Source organism: Protopterus annectens, chromosome 12.part0 (genome assembly GCF_019279795.1).
Source record: "Protopterus annectens isolate FY-2018-M chromosome 12.part0, PAN1.0, whole genome shotgun sequence".
Taxonomy (NCBI): domain Eukaryota; kingdom Metazoa; phylum Chordata; order Ceratodontiformes; family Protopteridae; genus Protopterus; species Protopterus annectens.
The window spans coordinates 885,061,599-885,067,598 of record NC_056746.1 but is presented as its reverse complement, the minus strand read 5'-3'; the positions used below and the strand labels follow the sequence as shown (position 1 = coordinate 885,067,598).

The following is a 6,000-nucleotide window of genomic DNA, read 5'->3' as shown; positions in this document are numbered from 1 at the left end:
GAAAAATTACAGATACATTTAGATAATTTACAGTTATTTATACTAAGAAAACATGTTAATTATTTAGCTTCTAAAAAATTAGTAAGGATATTAAGAACTAAAAAAGATGGTGTGTTTTGCAAGATGCAGCATGAACATAAAGCATAATAGTACATGTTGATTATATCAAGTCAGAAATACAGCTCAGGAATTCATGTAGGGACACAGAATCAATAACGCTATCAAGTAGGCATTTCAGCATAGTAGGCCTAGATGATATTTTATAATAATTACACTAACAGGCAGTGGAATATGAATAGAGAGGAGCAAATAAATAGAGGTGGTAGTAGTGGTGAAAGTGGGGAACTCAGGTTTTGGGAGGTGAAGGACTAGGACATATGCAGAACAAAGAGTGGAGAGGTGTTGTTGCAGAGACTTTTTGAAACAGGTGGCATTACTGGTGGTCCTTAATTGTAATGCGAGGGCATTCCACTGTTTAGCAACAAAGAGTAGAGCATTTGCCAGTTGGGAGGTTTGTTTTTTCTACTTTCAAGAGAAGTTGGTTCTCAGATCCAAGAAGGCTGTTTGGGTAGTAGTGAGTAAGTACAGAGGAAACAGCTAGGTAGTCTGATGGTTTGAAGATAATTTTTTTGTGCTGTAGTAAATTTCACGTATGTGAGGTAATGTGGGAGTTCAAGCCAATCCAGTAAGTGTAAAGAGGAACAGTGATAAGAGGAATATTTTGCATTAGTTGCGAACTTAGCAATTTTATTACAGCAGGCCTCAAGCTTGGTTTTCAGAGAGGACTGGACATTGGTAAGGAGATGAGCACTTTATAAGAGAGAAGGTAGAAGAAAGTTTAAGGCTGTTTGTTTGCTTTGCAGGGTGGTTAATGAAGTGTTTATGTCTATAGAGGATACCTAATTTTTGATGTGTTTTTTTTTTGATACTATTGTGCACATGGAGGTCAAATATTAAGCTTTCATCTAAGATAATACCTAGTAGTTTTGTACGTGACACAACCTCAACAACAGTTTTGTTTTTGAGAGTGTAGAGTGAATTTCATCTCGTTCGGGAGAGTGGATTTCTTTGGGGTAAATAACATGAGTTTGGTTTTACTAGGGTTTAGGGAGATATGCTTGTTGGTCATCCAGGTTTCAGTAGACGTAAGGGTATTTTGGGTAATTTGCTGAAATTCACATGTGGAGTTGGCAAAGCAGATGATGGTTGAGTCGTCTGCATATTGTACAACAGAACCCTGACTAAAAGGTTTACTGTACTATATATACTGTATGTACTACTGCATATATGTATCCTATATGTATATTACTATTATGTATCTTCAGATGCCGCTGCGTTTTCACTATTGAATTGTATTATTTGCTTGGAGCTTTTCTCCCTGGCCTGCGCTGAAAATGGACCTGCGTCCAGTCGGACTTTCCCGGTTAAAAAATGTAAAATAAAATAAAAATAAAAACAAAAAAAAAATAAAAAAGTGGAGAAAATAAGAAGTTGTGTACTCACCATAACGTTCCATGTGAGTTGTCTCATCTCGCCTTCATTCTCACGGATGGGTTCGGAGCCGATCCCTCGGCTCAGACACGGCTGTTAGCAAGCTCAAGGTTTTCCAGTTGCTCAAGACCCAGCCCCTTATCCCATAATGCACTGCTGGAATTACCTCAGATTTTGTTTGCTGCGTGTACCATATCCTTGTAAAAGGACTACTCTCTCCTAAGAGAGGGAAAAAGGAAGGAATTGAATTACAAGGATGAGACCAACGTCTAGGTCAACTGTCAGCCAGGTGGGGATGGAGGGAGGGACGTGAGAATGAAGGCGAGATGGAACAACTCACATGGAACGTTATAGTGAGTACATAACTTCTTAATGTAAAGTTGTTCAATCTCACCGTTCATTCTTCACTGATGGGTAGCGTCCCTAGCACCCTCAATCATGGGAGTATATTCTTCAGGACCGTAGAACCAAAGGAAGCCCTGTACCTGGAGGCCTTATCCACCTTGTAAGGAGTGATAAAGGTATGAGGCTTAGACCAAGTGGCTGCAGCACAGATGTTGTCAATGGGCAATTTGGCTTGAAATGCAGAGGATGTAAAAACTGCTCTGGTTGAATGAGCTTTAATTCTGTGTAGTAAGGGCATATTAGCTGCTTAATAAACACAGGTGATACAATCAGATAGACACTTAGAAAGGATTGTTTTAGCCACCGGTCTATCTTTCCTGGCTTCAGAAAAGGAAACAAATAGTTGGTCTGATTTTCTAAAATCTTTTGTCCTATCCAAATAATATCCGAGCTGTCTATGAACGTCTAGTTTGTGCAGCATATACTCTAGTTTGTTGGAATGGTTGGGGAAGAAGACTGGCAATTCAATGACTTCATTGATATTAGACTCGGAACAAACTTTAGGTAAAAAGGAAGGATTTGTCCTGAGAGATACCCTATCAGCATGAAAAATCATATAAGGTGTGATAGACGAGGCTTGAAGCTCTGACACTCTGCAGGTGGAAGTAATGGCCACTGGAAAATTAGAAGTTATGTACCTACCATAAAGTACAGTTTTGTACCTACCATAAATGTAGATGTCCGAACTGGATAGCATCTGCAGTCATAACAAGTGGGTTGTCCTGTCGTCAGGCAGCCCTGCAGTCGGCCGGATTCCAAAGTCCGGGTCCGGCTTCGGCTGATGTCGCACTCCACCCGACGTCATCTCTGTTGGTCTTCGGGTATAAAAGCATCAGCCGACACCATTTTCCTCAGTGTTTCTTGCCCCAGATGCCAGTAGCCCTCTTGCAGGCTAAAATTTGGATAGATGCCAATGTTTCCAAATAGATAGAGGTAAACACAACAATAAGCATATATGTACATATATACAAACAAATACACCATAAAAGACTCCCCCCCAACAGCTAGCTATTAGGAGGGTAAACACCCTAGGAGTACCACAGAGGGGAAGGAGGGAGGTAATCCTGACTGCAGATGCTATCCAGTTCGGACATCTACATTTATGGTAGGTACAAAACTGTACTATGTCCTTCATGGATGCATCTGCAGTCATAACAAGTGGGTAGAATACCATAGCCAACTAGGGAGGAGGATAAAAGTAGATTATGGTGTGTTTAGGATCCCTTGCAGTACAGCAGTGGCAAACCCTGCTCGGGATCTGGAATATAGAGGCAAATTATAATGCTTGGCAAATGTATGCACGGAGGTCCAAGTAGCCGCCTCAATAATGTCTTTGGTTGCCACTCCTCGTAAGAAGGCTGTGGTAGTGGCTGTTGCTCTTGTAGAATGAGGTCTTATGTTCTGTGGAATTGGTTTTCCATGGAAGGAGTAACAGTATCGTATGCAATTTCCTATCCATTTGAGATTGTCTGTTTGGAAATAGCTTTTCCTTCCCTTCCAGTTGCATAGGCTACAAAAGTTGGTCAGTCTTTCTGCTATTTTTGTTCTGTCCAAGTAGTAGCGTAGCTGTCTATGTACATCCAAGGTATGCAGTATTCTTTCCCTCTGTTTTGTGGGTTGGGAAAGAAGGTAGGTAGGTGGATTGCCTGGTTCAAAGATACTCTGGATACCACCTTGGGCATAAATGTAGGATTAGTCCTCATGGACACTCTATCTTGGTGGAAGATTAGGAAGGGTTGCACTGCCATTAAGGCCTGTAGTTCTGAAACCCTCCTTGCTGAAGTAATTGCCAGTAGGAAAGCAGTTTTCCATGACAGGTGTTGTAGGTCTGCTGTTGCTGCTGGTTCAAAGGGTGATAGTGTCAACTTTTCTAGCACAAAGTTTAAATCCCAAGCTGGTAATGGTGGTTTCCTTGGAGGTTTTACATTCTTGATTCCTCTGAGGAACTGCCTGAGCAAAGGGTGCGAAAAACAGGTGGATCAAAGCTGTATTCTGCTGAAATAGCTGATGCATGTATCTTGATGGAGGAGTAGGACAGGCCTGAATGAAGAAGTTCGCCAGATACTCCAGAATGTTAGGCATATCTATGTTTGACACATCTTTTCCTCTTTCCGTACTCCAAATGACAAACCTTTTCCATTTTCCAGCATAGTTCCTTCTTGTTGAAGGTCTGCGTGCTTCAAGAATAATGTCTTTAACTCTTTGAGAAAGTTCTGGATTAGCTGCTGCTATGTGATGTTCCATGCAGTCAGTTGTAGCGTTTTTAGGTTTGGATGTATGATGCTGTAGTTGTTCTGAGTTAACATCAAAGGCATCAGGGTATTGGCCACATATTGTTCCGAGACATGCTCTTCAGTAGTGGGTACCAGTGTTGTCTTGGCCAGTTTGGGGCTATCAGGATTATCCTTGGACGTTCTTCCTTGATTTTAGTAGTACCTTGTGTATCAAAGGAAGAGGTGGGAATGCATATGCTGTTAGGCCTTTCCAGTTGAAGGAGAGTGAGTCCACTTTCCATGCTAGTGGATGGAATGTCCTTGTGCAGAATTTTTGAGCTGGTGATTGAGAGGTGATGCGAATAGGTCTATCTGTGGCATTCCCCATTTCTTTGAGATGGTCTTGAAGATGTCCGGTGCAGTTTCCATTCGTGGGCATCCAAGTGGTTCTGCTTAATATGTCTGCTAGAGTATTGTCTTTCCCGGTACAAATATTGCCTGTAACTGAATGTTGTAGCTGAGTGCCAGGGTCCACAGCTCCAAGGTCATTCTGCATAGGGGGTATGAATGAGTGCCTCCCTGTTTGTTGATGTACCACATGACTGTGGTGTTGTCTGTCCTTATCATCAACTGGCCCTCTTTGAGGAATGGTTTGAACTTTTGGATTGCCAGTTTTACTGCCAGCATTTCTTTTAGATTGATGTGCAGGTGAAGTTGATCCTGTGTCCACAATCCTTGCACGCATTTGTCCAGCATGTGGGCCCCCATCCTAGGTCTGAAGCGCCTGTTGTGATGGTCTGGCTTGGTTGACATCTGCGAAAGGGTAGGCCTGGGTTTGACTGGCATGCCTGAGCCCACCATAGGAACTCCTGTTTTAAGCATGGAATTAGTGGGATTTCTGTTTCTAGACTGTGTCTGTGTTGGGACCATAAATTCTTTAGGTACCACTGTAGTTTCCTCATATGTAGTCTGGCAAATGGGACCAAGATTATGCATGATGCCATGAAGCCCAAGGCCTGCAGAAATTTTCTTGCTGTTAACTTGTTCAGTTTTGTTAGTGCCAAGAAGTAAAGTGGAAGTTCTTTTGTTTTTCTGTAGTCAGGAATGCCATTTGTTGTACTGTGTCCAATTCGCCCAAGAATGTCCTTGTTTGGGATGGTATCAGCCTTGACTTTTGTAAATTGACTGTGTATCCCAGTCCTTGTAGCAAGTAAATGGCCCTTTGTAAATCTGTTGTCAGCTTGCTTTTGTTGTCCCTTGTAGCAGGCAGTCGCCCAGGTATGGGTAAATTTGAATTCCTGTAGTCTGCAATGGGCGATTACTGATGCCAGGCATTTTGTGAATACTCTGGCAGTAGATAAGCCAAAGGGCAATGCTGAGAATTGATAGTGCTCTGATCCTGCAAGAAATCTGAGGTATCTTCTGCAGATTGGTCGAATGGGGACGTGCAGGTATGCCTCCTTGAGATCTAGAGTTACCAGCCAAGACTCCTTGCCCAGCATGGGAAGAAGTTGCTGTAGGGTCAGCATTTTGAATTTTGGGACAATGATGTATGTATTTAAGGTGGACAGATCGAGAATTGGTCTCCAACCTTTTCCTTTCTTGGAACTAGGAATAGTCTGGAATAGAACCCCTTTCCTTGTTCTGCTGTTGGCACTCTTTCCACAGCTCTCATGTTGGCTAACTCCATTATCTGGCGAGAGCCTCTGTTTTTGATTTGGAGGTAGATTTGGCATTCCTCTTTGACTGGTAAAGTGTGGAAGTGAAACCGTAACCTTGATCTATGGTTTGTAAAATCCACTTGTCTTTTGTTATGTAGTGCCAGTTCTTTGAAAATAAGGTTAACTTTCCGCCTAGAGGAGCTGCTATTTGTTCCCTGGTAGGCGGAGTT

General features: G+C 42.3%; 1 protein-coding gene across 6 annotated transcripts in view; it reads right to left on the bottom strand.

Moving 5' to 3' along the window:
* The window catches only part of ZMYND8 (zinc finger MYND-type containing 8), a 1,698,999-nt gene that overhangs the window by 1,418,140 nt on the left and 274,859 nt on the right, over positions 1–6,000 (bottom strand). The gene's annotated exons all lie outside the window — the stretch shown is intronic.